This window comes from Heterocephalus glaber, unplaced genomic scaffold, assembly GCF_053883595.1.
Source record: "Heterocephalus glaber isolate CG9 unplaced genomic scaffold, H.glaber_assembly_v1.0 deba00001472, whole genome shotgun sequence".
NCBI classification, from domain to species: domain Eukaryota; kingdom Metazoa; phylum Chordata; class Mammalia; order Rodentia; family Bathyergidae; genus Heterocephalus; species Heterocephalus glaber.
In genome coordinates, this window is record NW_028258315.1 from 75392380 (window position 1) to 75415944 (window position 23565).

General features: G+C 39.1%; 1 long non-coding RNA gene across 1 annotated transcript in view; it reads left to right on the forward strand.

Annotated features, from left to right (window-relative positions):
• The first annotated feature begins 10027 nt into the window (after positions 1-10027).
• LOC147826414 (uncharacterized) overlaps positions 10028-23565 on the forward strand; it is a 45848-nt gene continuing 32310 nt past the window's right edge. The window contains exons 1-4 of the long non-coding RNA XR_015439532.1: positions 10028-10220; positions 11695-13334; positions 15477-15654; positions 17011-17194. This is a non-coding gene — a long non-coding RNA (uncharacterized LOC147826414). The remainder of the gene's footprint in view (positions 10221-11694; positions 13335-15476; positions 15655-17010; positions 17195-23565) is intronic.

Genomic DNA, 23565 nt, shown 5'->3' on the forward strand with positions numbered 1-23565 from the left:
TAAGGATGGCCCTCCACAGACAGGTGCTGCATGTTTGGTGAAAAAGGCAATTTCTAGGGCTAAGTCATGTCTTTAGTGTGAAAGAAGACCTTTGGGTAGAATGAAGGAATCTCCCATCCCTGGGGCTCTAGTTCTGTTGATTACCTCATCCAGTAGCCTATCTCCTTCACTGAGAAGGAAGTAATGTAAGTTCCTGTGTTTTCAGTTTGAGCCCTTCCACACACTTCTGGATGTGTCTGGGTGGGTCATAAAGGCATAGCCTTTGGGGCTTTTTCTGGTCCCTCATCCCCTTCCTCTCTGGCCATTCCCCTGGACTATCTCCCAGATGTCATGAACTAAGCATCTTGCTGCACCATATTTTTCCACCATTTTATTTCTGCTTTGGAGCTACTGGATCATGGCTAAATCTCCTGAAACCATGAAGCAAATTAAATTTCTCTTCTTTTAAGTTGCAGATGTTGGGTATTATGTTCCAGCAATAAAAAAGCTGATTAAGATAATATCACTACTTACAAGATTAAATTCTACAAAGACCTCTAAAAACATTAAGTAAAAATACCTAAAATACCATACATGATCTGAATTTTCAGTATCTTTCTATTATATACTATTGAAAATTTGTCCTTTCCTTAAACACTCTTGTATTTCATTTATTAATTCTTGGGTGGGGGTGAACTTTTGTTCTGTACTAAAGATTGAACCTAGGGGCTTATGCATCTTAGGCACGTGCTCTACCACTGAGTTATATCCCTAGGCCTTTTTTTTTTTTTTTTGGTACGGGGATCAAACTCAGGACTTTGCAAGGCAGAAGTATTACCCTGAGCTAAATCCCTTGCCCTTTTTAAAAAAAAATTTTGAGATAAGACCTCGCTAAGTTCCCTAGCCTGGTCTCAAACTTGCTATCCTCCTGCCTTAGCTTTCCAAATAGCTGGGATCACAGGCATGTGCCATGGTCCCTGGATGCATTTCTTTAATTCTTAGTTTCTGTCATTATCTAAAATTACTTTATTTATTCTTTATTTAATATTTATGTTTATTGTTAGTTATTCAGAACTAGTGTGCAAGATCCATGTCTGTATTGCTTATCATTATAGATTGATACATGTATCTTAATATATGTATATAGTTATATGCACAATTCTATCTGTTTATCTACCTACCCATCTTTCCTTTCCATTCAGTAGTACCAGTGGAAAATAGGGCATATTAAAAGGCAGTTACAAGAAGTGTTGTTAACAACTGTCCACAAAGCTAGATGGTGTGTTCCAACTCTTTTCCTCTATTATGTGTTGGAGAAAATTAATTGTAATTTGAAATTAACTAATCACTACATAGAAGAAATAATATAGTACTTCAGCATTTTTAGAGAGCTCACTATAATTTTAGCCCATATAAACCCTGACCAATATAAACTAATATTTTGACTTTTAGTTCTAATATTTAAAAATCATATTATTTTTATAAAATTTCATTGACTTTAAAAGGCAAAAATTAACAAGCATTACAATATTTTACTCACTCCAGTTAATTTTAAAATGGCTGAAACAAGGACAGATGTCTGCAGAAAGATAGATGTTTGAGAAATGTTCTTAAAGAGAGTGAAAACTAATACTGTTTGGCCATTTGGAAGATTTTGGTAGTCAGAGGAAGTGTTTCTATGATTAGTCCCTCATTTTTTATCATATTTGGAAAATAAAAGTTTTTATTTAAGAAAATGTGGTCATTAAAGCATTCATGAGCTATAATAGGATTCATAGATGACACCAGAAAACATTTCACATTTTTCATAGAGTGTTATGAAAAATTGGGGTTACAAAAACAGCTTTACTTTGATAGAACAAACAACACAGGAAATATTTTAAAAATTGGTATGTTTACACTACAACCTGCAGCTGTCATCCTTCAAGTGGAAAAGCTGTCCGGCACCTGGTAGAATCCCTAGATTCTTGTTCTGTCATTTACTATCTCCATGACATTGGATATATCATTCAGCTACTCTGATTTTTTTCAAAAATGGCCTATAAAACTAACAAAAGGGTTGCTCCTACAACAAATGATAACAGATGAGAAGCTGTTGGAAATACTGTACAGATACTCTTGTCCCTGTCCCCAGAGAACTCAACTGTTCCTAAGCTTTTACCCATCATTTGTGCGTCAGTAACTCCCAAATTCACAGGCAAGCCAAACTCCCAAGCTTTGTCTGAGGTTACACCTGTAGTCTAACAAAGCATCTGCTACTTCCTACTCAAGACTTAGCTCCTAGTTCATGGTTGTCTGCGATATCACATTACAGCATCTGACATTTCATCTTCCCCATTTCCTGGGCTTGAAATCTCTGCCTTTTCTCTGCCTGCTATAGTCATTCCCTCACTAGCTCTTGACACTGAATCTTCTTTTGATTTCCAGTTTAAATGTGCCAGGAGCCCAGGTTCTCCCTTGCCCTGCAAAAATCAGGGTGCACTTCTTTAGAGGGATTTTCCTTCTAATCCATCCTACGGGATATTTGACAGTGGAACAAATCCCCCAAACAGTCTTCCCTACAGCATGCCAACACAGTATCAGAAGGTCTCCTGTTTGCTCTTCTCTATAAAATTTCTAACTGCTTTGTCTGGCCTTCAAGATTGTCCATTTACTCTTTAATTCGCTCATTTGTCCAACATTAAAGACCTATGTTCCAGGTGCTGGTTAAGCACTAAAGATAAAATAATAATCAAATCCAAAACCATTATATTGACACAGACCTTAGGAACTAGTGCATTTATAGTTTGATACAATCTTATTCTATCTCTTTCTTTTTATTAAATTCTTTTATTGGTACATTGTAGGTATACAACACAATTACATTTCTCATTGGGAATTGTACCTTTACATAATGCATCTTGGTTCTTCTTTTTTCCCCATTCCTAGCCCTCCACCCTTCCCTATTTACAAAGACTTTATTTCCATTTTTTCCATTTCTCAGCATTTTTCTTTTCCCTTCTTTCCTTTCCCCTGTCCCTCCCACTACCCCTACTCCTTTGGACCTTTTCTTCCTACTTTACATTATCGATTATTCATTCTAATCATTGGTACATTTTAGGTACACAATATAATGACATTCATCATTGGAAATTTGCACCTTTACATATTCTCCCTTGGTTCTTAGTTTTCACCCTTGCCCAGCCCTCCCTTCAACCCCTACATTCCTCCCTATTTACAAAGATTTTGTTCCTATTTTTCCATTTTCTCATATTAATCCCATTCCCTTCTAACCTTTCCCCTAGCCTTCCCACTTCCTTCCCCTTTGCCCCTTTTCTTCCTATTTCACATTACCTATTATACATTTAGTCCTTATTTACACTTTCAGTTTCTCACACCAGAGAAACTCTTCGGTATTTTCACGTGTCCTATTTGTTTCACTTAAGAGTATCACCTCAATGTGCATCCACTTAGCTATAAATGTCTCTAATTTTTCATTTTTTATGTCTGAGTAGTACTCCATTTTATAAAAAACAGCATTTTCTTGATCAAGTCTCCAGTTGATGGGCATTTGGGCTGTTTCCAAGTTTTAGCTATTACAAACTGTGCTGCTATGAACATGGGTGCACACTTATCACTGTGGTATGATTCTTTTAATTCTTTGGGGAAGATCCCCAGCAGTAGAATAGTGGGGTCAAATGGGACTTCCAGTCCTAGTTCTCTGAGGTATCGCCATACTGATTTCCACAGTGCTTGCACCAGTCTACACTCCCACCAGCACTGGAGCAGGGTTCCTCTTTCCCCACAGCCCCGCCAGCATTTGTTGTTGGGTGATTTCATGATAGCAGCCATTCTTTCTGGAGTGAAGTGGAATCTCAGCATTGTTTTCACTTGCATCTCTCGAATGACAAGTGAAGTTGAACATTTTTTCAAGTATTTATTTGCTATTTCTACTTCTTTGTCTGAGAAATATCTGTTCATTTCAGATGCCCATTTTTGGATTGGCTCTTTAAATTTTGGAGGTCTGATCTTTTTAAGTTCTTTATAGATTTGAGATAGTAGACCTTTGTGTGAGGAAGAGCAGGTGAAGATTTTTTCCCACATTGTGGGTTGTCTCTTCACACTGCTGGTGGTCTCTCTTGCTGTGCAGAAGCTTTCGAATAAGAAGAGATCCCACTTGTTGATTGTTTGTGGTAGTTCACGGGCAACTGAAGTTTTGTTCATAAAATCTTTTCCTACACTGATGTCTTCAAGGGTTCTACCTAACCTCTGTTCCAACTGGTTCAAAATTTCCATTTTAATATTTAGATCCTTAATCCATTTTGATTTTAGTTTAGTGCATGGTGAGAGACATAGGTCTAGTTTTGATCTTTGGCAAGTTGAAGCCCAATTTTTCCAGCGCCATTTATTAAAGAGGCTATCTTTCCTCCAGTGAGGGTTTTTGGCTCCTTTGTCGAAGGTCTCTTCTTGTTCCAAATGAATTTTTGGATTGTTTTCTCGAGGTCTATGAGGTATGCTGCTGGGATCTCAATTGGAATTGCATTAAATCTATATAGCAGTTTTGGAAGTATGGTCATTTTCACTATATTAATCCTTCCTACCCAGGAGCAAGGGATGTCTATCCATTTTCGGATATCATCTTCAATCTCTCTTTTCAGAGTGCCATAGTTTTCAGAGAAGAGGTCTTTGATTTCTTTCGTTAGGTTGATTCCTAGGTATTTCAGTTTTTTGGATACTATTGTGAAAGGAATTATTTGCCCTATTTCTCTCTCAGTGAGTCTGTCTTTCATGTAGAGGAATGCTATTGATTTTTGTGTGTTAACCTTGTAACCAGCTACTTGACTGAATTTGGTTAAGTCTAGAAGACTTTTGGTGGAGTTCTTGGGGTCTTCTATAGAGAGTATCATGTCATCTTCAAATAATGACAGTTTGACTTCTTCATTTCCTATCCTTATTCCTTTTATTTCTTTCTCTTGTCTCATTGGCCTGGCTAATGTTTCCAGAACTATATTGAACAAGAGTGGTGATAGTGGACATCCTTGTCTTGTTCCTGATTTTAGTGTGAAGGATTTCAGTTTTTGATCATTTAGTATGATATTGGCTGTTGGTTTTTCATAGATGGCTTCTATGAGTTTGAGGTAGAGACCATCTATTCCAATTTTTTGTAGGGTTTTTATCATAAATGTATGTTGGATTTTGTCAAATGCTTTTTCTGAGTCTATGGAGATAATCATATGGCTTTTGTCCTTGGCTCTATTGATATAGTATATTACATTGATTGACTTCTGAATGTTGAACCACTCCTGCATCCCTGGGATGAATCCCACTTGATCAGGGTGTATGATCTTCTTGATGATCTTATCTTCTGCATTCTATTTGCCATTATCTTATTAAGGATTTTTGCATCTATGTTCATTAGTGAGATTGGCCTATAGTTCGCCTTTTCGGTTGGGTCTTTCTCTGTTTTGGGGATCAAGGTGATGCTTGCTTCCAGGAATGAATTTGGGAGTATTGCTTCCCTTTCAATTTCACTGAAGTGTTTAAACAGTAGTGGCAGCAGTTCCTCTCTAAATGTCTTGTAGAATTCAGCAGTGAAGCAATCAGGGCCCAGGCTTTTCTTAGTTGACAAGTTTTTAATTACATTTTCAATTTCATTGGTTGATAATGGGTTGTTCAGTATTTTTAGGTCTTCTTCCTTCAACTTTGGTAATTCATATATATCTAGGAATCTGTCCATTTCTTCTGTGTTGTCCATCTTATTGGCATATAGGTTCTGGAAGTAGCTATTGATGATCCTTTGGATTTCTGCTGGGTCTGTTGTAATTTCTCCCTTTTCATTCCTAATTGCATGGATTTGGGCCTTTTCTTTCCTTTTTCTGACAAGGTTGGCTAAGCGTTTGTCAATTTCGTTGATTCTTTCAAAGAACCAGCTCTTGGCCTCATTGATTTTTTTGTATCATTCTCTTAGTGTCCATTGCATTGATTTCTCCTCTGATCTTATTATTTCCTCCCTTGTAGGAGCTCTGGGCTTGTCCTGTTCTTCTTTTTCTAGTAGCTTGAGGTGCAGCATCAGGTTGTTTAATTGGGCTCATCCTGTTTTCCTAATATGCATATTCACTGCTATGAATTTCCCTTGTAAGACTGCTTTCACTGTGTCCCATAGATTCCGATATGTTGTATTGTCATTGTCATTTAATGGAAGGAACTGTCTGATTTCTTCTTTAATTTCTTCTGAGACCCATTGGTTATTCAGAAGTGTGTTTTTCATTTTCCACGTGTTTATGAAATTTTTTGTGTTTCTTTTGTTATGGATCTCCAATTTCATCACACTATGGTCTGATAATATACAGGGGACAACTTCAATTCCTTTGCACTTACTTAAACATGTTCTATATGTGAGTATGTGGTCTATTTTGGAGAATGACCCATGTGCAGCTGAGAAGAATGTGTATTCTGATTTTGTGGGGTGGAAGACTCTGTAAACATCTGGTAAGTTCATTTGTTCAAGAGTTTGATTGAGTTCTAGTATTTTGTTACTTATTTTTTGTCTAGTTGACCTATCTATTTGTGACAGTGGGGTGTTGAGGTCCTCCATTACAATTGTATTAGTGCATATATGACTTTTCATGTCCATTAGTATTTGTTTTATATAGTTGGGCCCACTAGTGTTTGGTGCATAGATATTTATGATTGTCATCTCTTCCTCTTGGATTCTACCCTTTACAAGGATGTAGTGTCCTTCTTCATCTATCTTCATCAGTGTTGGTTTGAAATCTACTTGATCTGCAAAGAGGATAGCTACTCCTGCTTTTTTTTGGGTTCCTGTCACATGGAGTATTATTTTCCACCCTTTAACTTTAAGTCTATGAGTTTCCTTTTGAATGAGGTATGTTTCTTGTATGCAACATATTTTTGGATTTTGCTTCTTGACCCATTCTGCCAGTCTATTTCTTTTGATTAGTGAATTGAGACCATTAACATTGATGGTTATAACTGAAATGTATTGACTTGTCATTGCCATGACTTTTTCTTTTTGTTGGGTTCTCCCTCTTTACATTTAATTTCTTGTCATGCCAGATGGGTTCATTCTGCTTTGCTTCCTGTGGTTGTGATCCTCAATGTCTTTTCCTAGGATATTGTGTAAAATTCTTTGGAGTGCTGGTTTGGTGTTCACAAAGTTCCTAAGGTGCTCTTTATCATGAAAGTACCTTATTTCTCCATCCATTTTGAAAGATAGTTTTGCAGGGTACATCAATGTGGGTTGGAGGCTGTTTTCTTTTAGGGCTTGGAATATGTCATTCCAAGCTCTTCTTGCCTTGATGGTTTGTGTTGAGAAGTCTGCTGTGATTCTGATGGGATTTTCTTTTTATGGGATTTGTTTCTTTTCTCTGACTGCTTGGAGAACTTTGTTCCTCTGTAGAGTTTCTGGAATCTTAACAATTATATGCCTATGTGTAGATTTTTTTTGATCAATGCTAGCTGGAGTCCTATATGCCTCACTTATCTGTATGTCAAGCTCTTTTCCCCTGCTTGGGAAGTTTTCTGCCATTATTTCTGTGAAGAGATCTTTTATTTTATCTGTACCCTCTCCTGTTTCTTCATTGACTCCAATTAGTCTTATGTTATTCTTCTTTGCATCATCTAGCAGCTGCTGGATTGATTTCTCATGTTCCCTTATAATTTTGAAGCAATTTTTCTTTTCCTGGTCACTAATTGCAATCTTATCTTCTATATCTGAAATTCTGTCCTCACCTTGGCTCATTCTGCTGTGTAGACATTCAGTGGAGTTTTTCATGTCCTGGAAATCTATTTGCATCTGTTTTATGGATTCCATTTGTTTCTTATGTTGGGATTCCATCATGTTCCTGAGCTCCTCTCTAGATTTATTTTTCATGTCTTGCACTAGGGACACAATTTCTCCTGTTATCTGAGAAATTATTTCTGATTTCATTGTGTCCAGATCCCCTTTTTTTTGCCAGTTCAGTGGGTCCAGGTGGTTGAGTATCAGAGTGTTCCATCTCATTTCCCTTTGGGGTTGCTGTAAATGATCTGGGAGCCTGGTTTTCAGACTTATTTATGTTTTTTCTCATTTCAACAGGGTGGGGGGCTGTTGGAGCCTGCATGGATTACGTCCTCTGAGCTGGGAGAGTTGGGACAGGGGCTGGGAGCAGTGGTAGGGATGGTGGCCCAAAAACCCTTTCCTGTGGGCTGGGAGAAGAGGGAGGGATGGTGGCCGGGAACCCCCTTCCTCTGGGCCAGGAGTGGCGGGACAGAAGGTGGCCCAAAAGCCTTTTCCTCTGGGCTTGGAGCAGCGGGAGGGATGGTGACCCAGGAAGCCCCTTCCTCTGGACCAGGAGCAGTGGGATGGTGGCTCAGAAGCCCCTACCTCTGGGCTGAGAGCAGCGGGACTCAGTACCATGGTCTGGTGATCTGGTGTCCTCTGTGTCTTTGGAGTGTGGAACCAGGTCGCTGTTCAGAGGAGCGGGTGGTGGGGGGTCCAGTGGATTGTTGCTGGGGCGCAGGCTGATTCAGCGTCTTCCGTGCTACTCGGGACCTCCAGTTTGATACAATCTTTAAAGGACAGGTAAATATATGACATTATGAGAGAGTCATATAGGGAAATAGCTTCTGTGACAAAGCGGTGACTGAATTAATGTCTGAAGGTGGACAGAAGTTAACTAGGATAAGAGGAGAAAGAGGAGAAGAGACTTTCAGAAAAAGTGACCTATATGTGCAAAGGCCCCGTGGTCCAATAAATGTGATCCACTGGGGAAATGAGAGAGCAGCATAGTAGGAGGGTAGAGTCGTGGGCACTGCCAGACCACACCATGCTCAGAAGACCGCCTTCTCTCATAGTTGCACAACTTAAAATGTCTAGTCCAACAAAGCCATTCACCCTTGCACAGCACTCAACTCTGAACATGTTGGTGCCCCCAACCATGCCTTTCTCTCTACCAAGAATGGTCCCCATTGAGGAAATACTGTAGGCACTTGGTGAGGAGATGAGCTCGGGAGCACACACAGCTCATTCCCGGCATTACTAGGGGTGATTTAAACAATACTCCTACCTTCCCTAAGCCTTTTCATTATTTATAAAGATGAAAATATGCATCAAAGTATTGGCTAAGCTAATACTTTCACCCCATAATAGGTGCTCAAAAATATAGTAATGTGTGGTTGCTCCTTTCCTTCAAAATAGAGCTAAAAATTTTGGCATCTTAAAAATGCTTTCCCTGAGTAAAATGAAAACAAGACATGACCTTGAGAATTTCAAGAAGGGATACTCTGAAAGCCCTGTAACAGCAGGCAAAGACAGAGGAGTCTACCAGAGCACCGCTATGTACTAGGAAAGAAGGCAGAGCTCACCTGGCAACACCATCTCATTTGCAGCTTTGTTCTTCCTGCTGCCTCAGTTCATGTGTACCCAGAGGTATTCAATAACATTCTCCCTTACAGGGCTCCAAGGAGACAGAGAGGAGTTTTCCAGAAAGACGCTCAGGTTCCCCTCAATGGAGCAGCTCCTCCTTTGATAGCCACTCAGATTTCTAGTCTCCCCTCAAACTCCTTCTTGACATTCCTTCAAGTGAGGTTCAGCTATTATTAATAATATTATTTCTAATTCAACTAGTGGGATGCTAATTGACTCTAAAATGGAGTTTCCTAAACAAAGGGAAGGGCTGGTGGACAGGGGCCCTTTCACCATGCCACCTTCCACTGCCCCAAAGCTGCCTTCCCAGTGCAGAACCCAACCTGAATGAAGCAGAGAAAAGGTATTTTCTCCTCTCAAACACATCATGATTTACTAATTTGACTGACAGGGAGCTTCAACACTGGAACAAGAATGCTTTCTGAATTCTGGGTAACTTCCTAACCACACAACACAAACATCAGCTCACCTGCTAAGACATCTAACAGTGATGAGAGCATGCAGAAACTAAGGTCCCTAACTAAATGGAGTCTTCTAAAATCATTTTTTCAGTGTGGGGCTTCTCCACAGTTATTGTTAATAAGAATAATAGAACTTTGCATAATGCACAAGTATTGATCAGGGATGCTTGTGTTATATTCATATCATTCTCTCTCTCTCTTTCTCCTTCTTTCCCTCCCTTCCCCTCCTCCACCTCCACTCCTGCCCCTGGATACCAGGACCCCAGGTTCTTTGACCTTTGGAGACTGGGACTTGCCCCAGGCCTTCAGGCTCTGGCTTCAAACTGGGGGGCACACCATCAGCTTCCCTGATTCTGAAGCCTCCCTCATAAAAGGTATGAGAGTCTTGCAAAGATTTTGGAAATTAGAACTGATTGAATTTCCTTCAACATTTCTTTCTTATTTTACAAGACCCAATAATAATATAAGGCAACTATGACAGATGTAAAAGAGAATATTCTTATTTTCTTGGTAACATACAGGCAATATGTTGACTGAGAACAATCCTGTGGCTCTTTCCCACAACAGATGCTACCAGACCATGCAGTCTAAATGACTCGATATTTTAATCTTTTAAGGACAAAGTTCTGTGTGGGCTTGGACTTAAAAAGGCATTGAATCTGGTTAATGGGAGGCAAACCACACAACAGGTAGCAAGGCAGGTCGAGAGACCTACAAAGCTATACAGTTGTTATACACTTTACCCATTCGAAGTAGCAGGGATTAAACCCAGGGCCTTCACACTAAGCTACAGCCCCAGCCCTTCTTGATTTTTGAGACAGGGTCTCACTAAGTTGCCCAGAGCTGGGCTCAAACTTGTGATCCTCCTGCCTCAGCCTCCCAGACTGCTGGGATTGCTGATCTGTGCCACTGCTTCCAGCTTCTATACCTTTTTGACTGGGATATAGTACAGGTATCCAAGTAATGGGCATATGGAGACATGCAGACTTTGAGCTCTTTATCAGAAGTGCAAAACTAATTCATTTTTCCTATGATCATAAATTTCTCAGCAGCAAGTTAGCCAAATAACAATTAAAATCCTATAATCCTCCAAAAAACAATTAAAACACTAAAAATTCTTGCAGTACAAGATAGGTTGACTTGATCTCTCCACTTTAGTGGCATTCAGGGAAGTAAAAACTTTCCTTTGGGTCACAGTTTGCTGAGATGTAAGTGGGAACTGCTGGTGCCTTTATTCATGTGCACACCCAGTTTTCATGTCAATTCTCAACTGCTTTTGCATTAAACACCTTTTTCAGGCAATATATCAGGCGTCTCCTCCATCATTATTCTCTATTTTAAGTAGATTTTGAATATTTCCACCTGGATGTATGTTTGCTCATTTGCTCATTAATTCATCTCTTTACTCATTTTTCTACCTCTCTTAGTTCTTTTCCTTGTTGCCAAGACACAGCACCCAACACCACAACTTAACAGCAAGAGGTTTATTTTGTATTATAGTTTCAGAAGGCTCAGTTCTTGCATGGTTGTCTGGCTCTAAGGCAGGAACAGGATGGTGGAAAGCATTCGAGTCATGGCAGCCAGGAAGCAGAGAGAGAAGGGAGGAATCAGGGAAGGAGATGGACCATGGGGCAATGACCTGCCCCTTCTGACCAAACCCTACCTCCTAACAAGTAGTCAACCAAATCACCCCCATGATTCAATCAGCTTCCAAAAGCCCTGCCTATGAGCACATAAGACCACGGTCTTGATCTAAACCATGACATTACACATTTATCAAGTACATAGTAATTAAGTGCTATCAGAGAAACAAGGTCAAGGAAATTATTTTCCCTTACATCAAAGAAGAGATGGCAACAAAGATTTTCAATGCCACGTCCTGTGTGCTATGAGAGAGGCAAGCCCAGGAGATGATGGAGCCCAGAAGCAGAGCAAATCAGAAGTGGATATCAAACATGCCACCTGGAGAAATGGCATTTGACTGGAGTGACAGAAGAGAGGAAAGCCATTCCAGGCACAGGGATGCAATGCTGGAAGTCACAGAGGTAACACTGCCTCGGCCTGGGCTGCTCAGCCCGTGAGGCCAGAGTGCAGGGCAGGGTGGAGACCATGACAAAAGGCCTTGGGTAATCTCAGGAAATTAAACCTCCTTGGGGACTTTTGAAATGTTATTGGAAACCTTTGTAGTAGGCTTTCGTTTTTTGTTTAGAGTATGACCCAAGCCTGAGGGGAAAACACCTAAAAGACAGAACTAAGAGAGACAGAAAGCGGGGGCTAGGACAACCGATGTGGGTGCAACCAACAAAGGCGCTGGCCAGTTTAAGCCACATTTTTATTGGTAATTAATTGGGATAAAGGTGAGCTGTGTGTGAGGGTGAAACTATGTGTGAGGACGTGTAGTTGCATGGTTTTTATGGAAACTAATGTGAGTAAGGCTCATAAAGGAAAAAGACAAAGCATTTTTGAATTAGGACCAGAATAGACAAAAGATATGGTTGTATTAGAACACTTTTTTTAGCTAAGAAAGTTTTAGTTGTGGGGATGGAATTTGACTGTGAGTTATTTCGACCTTGGCACGTAGACTTTGCCTGGACTCACTTTTATACACAACCCAACTGTGAGGCTAATTCTTTATAGCCTGTATTGCTTATAGCCTGCTTTGGGCATAATCAATACTGTTGTCTCCCACAAAACTTTATCGTAAGTGTTATGGGAAGCTATTTGAAGGATTTTAACCAAGAGAAAGACATAATCCTGTTTTAATTGTGTGTTGTATGCCTTATGTCCAAAACCTTGTATCTTAAAGCTCTCTGCCAGCGGCCTCACAATCATTGCAAACACAGACGCTTTCACAACAGTTCTCATACCTCATGTCTCACTATTAACTCGCCACCAGATCGTTTTAATTCTTGGCCCCAAGTAACTTCTGAATTTAGTCTTTCCTCTACATCCTTTTCTGCTACAATAGGCCAAACCTACATGGTGCGTTTCCTGGACATTGTAAGAGCCTAAGTGGCAGATACTGTAGGCAGGTTCTCCACAAGCCATCCACCAGCCCTTTCTCCACATCCCGTCTCCTGCCATAGGGCCGGAAGTCTCCCTCACAACTATGAGCAGTCTTATAATTGGTTTTGGCCAAGGCTATGTAAGAAGTCAGATGGGGACCTTTGAAAGATTCTTTAAATGATAAAAGCAGAGGGGACAGTTGTTTAAAGATGAGAAGCTTTTTGGGGTTTGGGGTTCTGGGTTCTGGGTTTGTTTGTTTGTATCCTAGCAGCCATCCTTCTTCCTGTCTTTGAATTTGGTAATGATACCTGGAGCTCTGGTCACCATCTTGAAACTATGAAATGACAAATATATGGGAACAAACCCAATCTTCTAAGGATACTAGAGAGAAAGAGCCAAAAGACCTAAGTCACAGCCAACCTCCTTGGGCCACTAAACTCACCCTGGATCTGCTTGCCTCCTGGTCCCTCGTTATGAGATAAGTAAGTATTCCCATGGCTTAAGCCATTGTTAGTCTGGCTTTTGCACGTCTTCACTGAAATATCCCCTAAACTGGGTGCCTGTCTCTAGTCTTCCCCCAACAGGCACCTTCACCTGCCATTATGATTTTTCTACCTCCCAAACCTGATCATATAATTTTGAGACTGATCTTCCAAGATAAGACACTGGCCAAAGGACAGTTACATGCTTTGGGATTCAAGACTATTAATAAACCCTTTGATTTAGTTGTTTATTGCACACACTCTCGGACATATTTTGCATATTTTTTCATATTCTTGTTTGGTTTATAAGCTCATTGAAACTAGTATGTTTATGTAGAATTCAAGCAAGCACAAAACTCAAATAGGAAACATCTAGTTTTTACACGTGTAAGGCACAACCTCTTACGTCGTTGACCATGAGGACTTCAATTGTATTTAAATAAATATCATTTTAATAATTTCTAAATTCACTTTAGTAAATTATGTATATTATTTACAATACTTTGATAAGAATTTTTACTGGAAAATTTTTAATTTACTTGTTCAGTAAGCATCAATTAGGTACTACACTAAATGTTTTTTTTCTTTTTCCCAAAGCATATATTATCCCTTTTATCTAACATAGTTAATTTCTTTTTTTTTTAATTCACTCCTTTCATCTGGGAAAAGTAGTTTGAAAAGGTTTGATATTAGCAAGATCTAGGGGTAGGCTGCTGGTTGGCTCAATAGCATATTCTGTCCACTGTCTGTAGTTATTGGTTCAGGGTTGAGCAAGTGACTGTGATAGTAAAAGATATTGGATATAGATGTTTTTTCTTTCTCCTGAAGGATGACCTCTCTTTTCCAAAATGCTATATGTTAGGGTAAGTGGTCTGGAATTGCTCTCCTAAGTTTTCGGTCTCAGCTAGAACTGAACCTGACATCATAGCACGCTGAGTGAGAAGACAAAAGGGAAACTAGACACTTGAAGACACCTTTCTTACTTCTGGATCACACTTCATCTGCAGCTAGTCTTACCGCTATATTATCTAGATTTTCCTTACAATTTAAGTTAATTTGAATTGTACTTTTCATTGCTTGTCATATTAAAAAATGTCTAATTCCTTTCTGTGTCACCTACACTCCGGCTATAAGTCAGCAAAGATAAATACAAGGGCTGATAGAAAAATACAGTGAAAGTTTAAATTTTTAAAATATTTACTACAGTAAAAGATGTCTTATCATTATTTCCCTCAAAATACTATGCCTCACTTTAAATACATTTACCCCACTATTCTTGCCACTTTCTGAAGCAGTTCTGGAAGTCCTCCTTGTGAATGTCCAAAAATACAGTGAATGGTGCTGTCCATTGCCACCCAACTGACAGTCTTGTAAAAATATTATAATGTGTCTTCATCCATCTTATTCACTGGATCTGGCATTGAATAACTTCTGCTTCCTCCTGAAATCAAAATAACCATGAAAGGTAAACCTGGATTATCTTTAATCTATGGAGTAAAATGGACTCAAGACATCAAGACAGCCATGGCATGGAAATGGACTTCCCAAATTCTTTCAGCAAGTGGTAAGAATAATGAGATAAGTGTGTTTGAAACAAAGAGTGCGTTTTTTTGTGATTTATGAAAATGTGCTTTTCATTATAATAAATGTTTTCATTTAAACATGCACCATATTATTTTTAACACACTTTATACAAGGCAGTCTGGACTTCAAATAGTGAGCAGCTATATGAAAAAGAGAGAAAAACTTATAATAATATACATAATAACAGTGTGGTGGGTACTGGTGTAGAATTAATGTATAGAATTTCAAACAATCAAGTTAGCATATTTATTTGCTCAGAATGACTCCTTCCTGGGTTGCATAAAAGACAGGCAGGCTGTATCTGGACCAGAGCTGAGTGAGCCACAGCTCATGGTTGTTTATCACAAATGGCAAATTCCATTGCAATGGTTGTTCCTGGAAGGTTGGTGTTTTTCTGGATGGATGACCTCTAACATAATTATAACAATCTCTATCTTTGGACACCACATAATTCTCTCAGACAAGTGCTGTAGAATTCCCAAAACCCCAGAAAGAAAAGCAGTTTGTTGAGAGAGTATTTCTACAGAATGATCACAAAAGCTGTTTTTTTTTATTTAGAAAGGAAATAGATCAATCTTTGTCCTTCTTCAACTTTTAAAGTGGTAAAATCACCTACAAAAAGAACTGTCTACTGGAAACTTCGAAGATAAAATTAGAAAACTTCCTGCCAGTCACAAGTTTCCCTTCTTCCCTTCATCTCTAGCTCCAAAGAAGCTGAGAAGTCTTAAAGCATCCTGTAAGCCAAATGCCATATTCTCTTGCAAAGAAGATAGGGTTGCATGACAAAGAAACTGTCTCTTTGAAAGTTCAGGAAAAAACTTTCTCTAGAGAGAAAATATTTTGCTAGAAACTTTATATGTTATATATTCTGGGTTGCTGTAGTTCTGAACAAGCCATTAATAGGAGAAAAGGAAGAAAGGATGGAAAGAACAAAGAATGACAACTGGAAATAGAAAGAGAATTTTAAGTGCAAAGAATGAAGTAATGGGATAAGATAAGCAATGACAGGAATAAGGCAGTTTTACAAATTCTGTGTACATGTTATTGTGATGCCTATTTTTCCTTGCTCTTAATTTTTAATGTGGTAAATCATTAAGGATAAAAAGACTAAATCATCTAGTATGCTAGGGAAGAATCTTTCTTTTAAAGGCCTGCTTTTTTGAGAATAAGAGAGTGAAACATTATGTGCCAGAAAGGTATACTTTGTGCTGGGTGAGGCTTTGTAAATCTGCCACTAACAGGAGGATTTGTAGTGGGATTATCCAGATTAATTTGCTAAACCAAGGAATGGTTTCTTCTTTTATTCCAATTTTCTAAAATAAAAATCTAAAATCTAAATCCAGTCTAGAATTTTCAAGTAACCTTGTTGACTAGTGATTTAAAGATAATAATTCAATGACTTAGACTCAAAACTGGGTTCTATTAGGAATTAATATAGGCTGGTGGAATGGATGAGGGTTTTATAATTAATTCTGAAGGACATGAGATTGTACCTGGGGTTGTTTTACAACAGTTTTGAAGAAAGTGACTTTACAAATGGTTCTCAGTATCACTAGAGACCCACACGTAATAATAATGAGAAATAGAATGAAATAAAATATCAGTAGGAAATGAAACACCATCAGCTGGCACAGAGTGAGTGAAATATGAAAATGATGGAAAGGATGTTTAAATTTTAAATCCTTTCTTTTTGGGTTAGCAGAGATGCTATTTATAAGGCAAGATATTTTAGAAATGTGAGGAAACTTGATTCTCCTTGCTCAATCACTTCACACCAACTATTGTCCACTGTGGAGCACACGGGTGGGAGGAAGATTTCATCCCTAATTGAAATGTATTGAACCTATGACTAACTATGAAGGAACCAACTGATAGACTATTTATACCCATAGCATTCAGCCAGAGGGAGAGCAAGAGAAGCCACTCACCTTATTGAGCTTCTCATGAACATAAGCTCCACTTGAAAGTCTTGTTTTCTAGGCTAACACAATTTGCCTGATTTCCCAGAACCATCAGTTGTCTCTGATCATTCACTTGATACCATCCAAAGAGGGCCTTAAAACCTAAAGATTGTCTCTATTTTGATCAAAAGTGATTTACCTGGGTCCTGAGCCGCACGGAGGATGCCGAGTCGCCCTGCTGCAGACAGGCAGGTCTGCCCACTCCCTGCCGAGGTCCTGAGTCCCACAGAAGATGCTGAGTCACCCCACTGCAGACAGGCAGCCACCTGGTTCCACGCTACAAAGACGCAGAGGACACCAGACCACCAGACCAAGGTACTGAGTCCCGCTGCTCCCGGCCCAGAGGTAGGGGCTCCTGAGCCACCATCCCACTGCTCCTGGACCAGAGGAAGGGGCTTCCTGGGTCACCATCCCTCCCACTGCTCCCAGACCACAGAAAAGGGCTTTTGAGTCACCATCCCTACCGCTGCTCCCAGACCCTGGCCCATCTCTCCCAGCTCAGAGGAGGTAAGCCGTGCAGGTGCCAACAGCACCCCCCCACACACAAGTTGAAATGAGAAAGCACATAAGTAAGTCTCAAAACCAGACTTCCCAAACACCTACAGCAACCCCAAAGGGAAATGAGATGGAACACTCTGATACTCAACCACCTGGCCCTACTGAACTGGTAACAAAAGGGGATCTGGAAAAAATGAAATCAGAAATAATTTCTCAGATAACAGGAGCAATTGTGCCCCTAGTGCAAGACATGATTAATAAATCTAGAGAGGAGCTCAGAACATGATGGAATCCCAACATAAGAAACAAATGGAATCCATAAAACAGATGCAAATAGATTTCCAGGACATGAAAAACTCCTTTGAAAGTATACACAGCAGAATGGGCCAATGTGAGGACAGAATTTCAGATATAGAAGATAAGATTGCAGTTAGTGACCAGGAAAAGAAAAATTGCTTCAAAATTATAAGGGAACATGAGAAATCAATCCAGCAGCTGCTAGATGATGCAAAGAAGAATAACATAAGACTGATTGGGCTCAATGAAAAAACAGGAGAGAGTGGAGAAGACATTAAAAAAAATCTCTTCACAGAAATAATGGCAGAAAACTTCCCAAGCAGGGGAAAAGAGCTTGACATACAGATAAGTGAGGCATATAGGACTCCAGCTAGCCTTGATAAAAAAAAAATCTACACATAGGCATATAATTGTTAAGATTCCAGAAACTCAACAGAGGAACAAAGTTCTACAAGCAGTTAGAGAAAAGAAACAAATCACATACAAAGGAAATCCCATCAGAATCACAGCAGACTTCTCAACACAAACCATCAAGGCAAGAAGAGCTTGGAGTGACATATTCCAAGCCCTAAAGGAAAACAGCCTCCAACCCACATTGATGTACCCTGAAAAACTATCTTTCAAAGTGGATGGAGAAATAAGATACTTTCATGATAAAGAGCACCTTAGGAACTTTGTGAACACCAAACCAGCACTCCAAAGAATTTTACACAATATCCTAGGAACAGACATTGAGGATCACAACCCCAAGAAGTAAACCAGAATGAACCCATCTGGCATGACAAGAAATTAAATGTAAAGAGGGAGAACCCAACAAAAAGAAAAAGTCATGGCAATGACAAGTCAATATGTTTCAGTTATAACCATCAATGTTAATGGTCTCAATTCACTAATCAAAAGAAATAGACTGGCAGAATGGGTCAAGAAGCAAAATCCAAAAATATGTTGCATACAAGAAACATACCTCATTCAAAAGGAAACTCATAGACTTAAAGTTAAAGGGTGGAAAATAATACTCCATGTGACAGGAACCCAAAAAAAAGCAGGAGTAGCTATCCTCTTTGCAGATCAAGTAGATTTCAAACCAACACTGATGAAGATAGATGAAGAAGGACACTACATCCTTGTAAAGGGTAGAATCCAAGAGGAAGAGATGACAATCATAAATATCTATGCACCAAACACTAGTGGGCCCAACTATATAAAACAAATACTAATGGACATGAAAAGTCATATATGCACTAATACAATTGTAATGGAGGACCTCAACACCCCACTGTCACAAATAGATAGGTCAACTAGACAAAAAATAAGTAACAAAATACTAGAACTCAATCAAACTCTTGAACAAATGAACTTACCAGATGTTTACAGAGTCTTCCACCCCACAAAATCAGAATACACATTCTTCTCAGCTGCACATGGGTCATTCTCCAAAATAGACCACATACTCACATATAGAACATGTTTAAGTAAGTGCAAAGGAATTGAAGTTGTCCCCTGTATATTATCAGACCATAGTGTGATGAAATTGGAGATCCATAACAAAAGAAACACAAAAAATTTCATAAACACGTGGAAAATGAAAAACACACTTCTGAATAACCAATGGGTCTCAGAAGAAATTAAAGAAGAAATCAGACAGTTCCTTCCATTAAATGACAATGACAATACAACATATCAGAATCTATGGGACACAGTGAAAGCAGTCTTACGAGGGAAATTCATAGCAGTGAATGTGCATTTTAGGAAAACAGAATGAGCCCAATTAAACAACCTGATGCTGAACCTAAAGCTTCTAGAAAAAGAAGAGTAGGACAACCCCAAAGCTCATACAAGGGAGGAAATTATAAAGATCAGAGGAGAAATCAATGCAATGGACACTAAGAGAATGATACAAAAAATCAATGAAGTCAAGAGTTGGTTCTTTGAAAGAATCAACAAAATTGACAAACCCTTAGCCAACCTTGTCAGAAAAAGGAAAGAAAAGGCCCAAATCCATGCAATTAGGAATGAAAAGGGTGAAATGACAACAGATCTAGCAGAAATCCAGAGGATCATCAAAACCTACCCCCAGAACCTATATGCCAATAAGATGGACATCACAGAAGAAATGGACAGATTCCTAGATACATATGAATTACCAAAGTTGAAGGAAGAAGACCTAAAAATTCTGAACAACCCAATATCAACCAATGAAATTGAAAATGTAATTAAAAACTTGTCAACTAAGAAAAGCCTGGGCCCTGATTGCTTCACTGCTGAATTCTACAAGACATTTAGAGAGGAACTGCTGCCACTACTGTTTAAACACTTCAGTGAAATTGAAAGGGAAGCAATACTCCCAAATTCATTCCTGGAAGCAAGCATCACCTTGATCCCCAAAACAGAGAAAGACCCAACCGAAAAGGCGAACTATAGGCCAATCTCACTAATGAACATAGATGCAAAAATCCTTAATAAGATAATGGCAAATAGAATGCAGAAGATAAGATCATCAAGAAGATCATACACCCTGATCAAGTGGGATTCATCCCAGGGATGCAGGAGTGGTTCAACATTCAGAAGTCAATCAATGTAATATACTATATCAATAGAGCCAAGGACAAAAGCCATATGATTATCTCCATAGACTCAGAAAAAGCATTTGACAAAATCCAACATACATTTATGATAAAAACCCTACAAAAAATTGGAATAGATGGTCTCTACCTCAAACTCATAGAAGCCATCTATGAAAAACCAACAGCCAATATCATACTAAATGATCAAAAACTGAAATCCTTCACACTAAAATCAGGAACAAGACAAGGATGTCCACTATCACCACTCTTGTTCAATATAGTTCTGGAAACATTAGCCAGGCCAATGAGACAAGAGAAAGAAATAAAAGGAATAAAGATAGGAAATGAAGAAGTCAAATTGTCATTATTTGCAGATGACATGATACTCTATATAGAAGACCCCAAGAACTCCACCAAAAGACTTCTAGACTTAACCAAATTCAGTCAAGTAGCTGGTTATAAGGTTAACACACAAAAATCAATAGTTTTCCTCTACATGAATGACAGACTCACTGAGAGAGAAATAGGGCAAATAATTCCTTTCACAATAGCATCCAAAAAACTGAAATACCTAGGAATCAACCTAACAAAAGAAATCAAAGACCTCTTCTCTGAAAACTATGGCACTCTGAAAAGAGAGATTGAAGATGATATCCGAAAATGGATAGACATCCCTTGCTCCTGGGTAGGAAAGATTAATATAGTGAAAATGACCATACTTCCAAAACTGCTATATAGATTTAATGCAATTCCAATTGAGATCCCAGCAGCATACTTCATAGACCTTGAGAAAACAATCCAAAAATTCATTTGGAACAAGAAGTGACCCAGAAAAGCAAAAGCAATTCTAGGTAACAGAGACATGGCAGGGGGTGTCACAATCCCCAGCCTGCATCTCTACTACAAAGCTACTGTGATAAAAACAGCAGGGTACTGGCAAAAAAACAGACTTGAGGACCAGTGGAACAGATTAGAAGATGCAGAAACAACGCCAGACACACTCAGCCATCTCATCTCTGATAAAGGAGCCAAAAACCCTCACTGGAGGAAAGATAGCCTCTTTAATAAATGGCGCTGGAAAAATTGGGCTTCAACTTGCCAAAGATGAAAACTAGACCTGTATCTCTCACCACGCACTAAACTAAAATCAAAATGGATTAAAGATCTAAATTTTAAAATAGAAACTCTGAACCAGTTGGAACAGAGGTTAGGTAGAACCCTTGAAGACATCAGTGTAGGAAAAGATTTTATGAACAAAACCTCAGTTGCCCGTGAACTAGCACAAACAATCAACAAATGGGATCTCTTCTTATTAAAAAGCTTCTGCACAGAAAGAGAAACCACCAGCAGTGTGAAGAGACATCCCACAATGTGGGAAAAAATCTTCACCTGCTCTTCCTCACACAAAGGTCTACTATCTCAAATCTATAAAGAACTTAAAAAGATCAGACCTCTCAAATTTAAAGAGCCAATCCAAAAATGGGCATCTGAAATGAACAGATATTTCTCAGACAAAGAAGTAGAAATAGCAAATAAATACATGAAAAAATGTTCAACATCACTGGTCATTCGAGAGATGCAAATGAAAACAACGCTGAGATTCCACTTCACTCCAGAAAGAATGGCTGCTATCATGAAATCAACCAATAACAAATGCTGGCGGGGCTGTGGGGAAAGAGGAACCCTGCTCCACTGCTGGTGGGAGTGTAGACTGGTGCAAGCACTGTGGAAATCAGTATGGAGATACCTCAGAGAACTAGGACTGGAAGCCCCATTTGACCCCGCTATTCCACTGCTGGGGATCTTCCCCAAAGAATTAAAAGAATCATACCACAGTGATATATGTGTGCCCATGTTCATAGCAGCACAGTTTGTAATAGCTAAAACTTGGAAATAGCCCAAATGCCCATCAACTGGAGACTGGATAAAGAAAATGTGGTTTTTTTATAAAATGGAGTACCACTCAGCCATTAAAAATCAGAAATTAGAGACATTTATAGCTAAGTGGATGCACATTGAGGTGATACTCTTAAGTGAAATAAATAGGACACACATGAATAAATAATGAGTAGTTTTCTGGTGTGAGAAACTGAAAGTGTAAATAGGGACTAAAATGTATAATAGGTAATGTGCAATAGGAAGGAAAGGGGCAAAGGGGAAGGAAGTGAGAGAGCTAGGGGAAAAGATAGAAGGGAATGGGATTAATATGAGAAAATGGAAAAATAGGAACAAAATCTTTGTAAATAGGGAGGAATGGAGGGGTTGAAGGGAGGGCTGGGCAAGGGTGAAAAATAAGAACCAAGGGAGACTATGCAAAGGTGCAAATTTGCAATGATGAATGTCATTATATTGTGTACCTAAAATGTACCAATGATTAGAATGAATAATCGATAATGTAAAATAGGAAGAAAAGGTCCAAAGGGGTAGGGGTAGTGGGAGGGGCAGGGCAAAGGAAAGAAGGGAAAGGAAAAATGCTGAGAAATGGAAAAAATGGAAATAAAGTCTTTGTAAATAGGGAGGCGTGGAGGGGGTGAAGGGAGGGCTAGGAATGGGGAAAAATAAGAACCAAGATCCATTATGTAAAGGTACAATTCCCAATGAGAAATGTAATTGTGTTGTATACCTACAATGTATCAATAAAAGAATTTAATTTTTTAAAAAAAGTGATTTACCTAAATCCATCTCCTATGTACACTCATCTTCCGGGATACTGACCCAGTGGGGAATTGTCATATTTCCAAGGCTACATTTATCATCTTGTATTTTATTTTTCAGCTCCCATTATTTGTGTCAGTCTTCCTGTCCTTTCCTTTCTCTCATCCTGAGTACAGCCTGTTCCTCTCAGTTGCTCAAACTCTGTCTGGGGACATTTTGCCTTTAAGATTTATGGTGATTCCTGACAAGTTTATCCCACTGTCTGGTTGAGACTTTGAGCACATGCAAACCCTGCCTTCTTTTAGATCTGTGTGGGCACCTTAAAATTTTTAATGTTTGCCCATCAACAAGACAATGGCCTTGTAACATGTAGATATAGTCATATGTTTTAAGAGTTGAAAGTTCTGAGCATCATCCTGTGCCCTTTCCTATCCTCAGTGTACGATCCTCTGTCCACATTCCCCAACAGTGTCATCTGATTCCTCCTAGAGGAGCACTCGTCAGGCAGTGTGACACTAAACTAAGTGTGTGGTGTGGAGTTTTCTGAGCCGTATGCTCCCCTTTATGCAGGTCTTCTCTCATCCAGAGAAAGATCCCAGTAAGTGCCACCATTGTTGCTGACCTGGATTTCCAGATATTTCCAAAGTAAACTTCAATCCACTTTTGAATAAT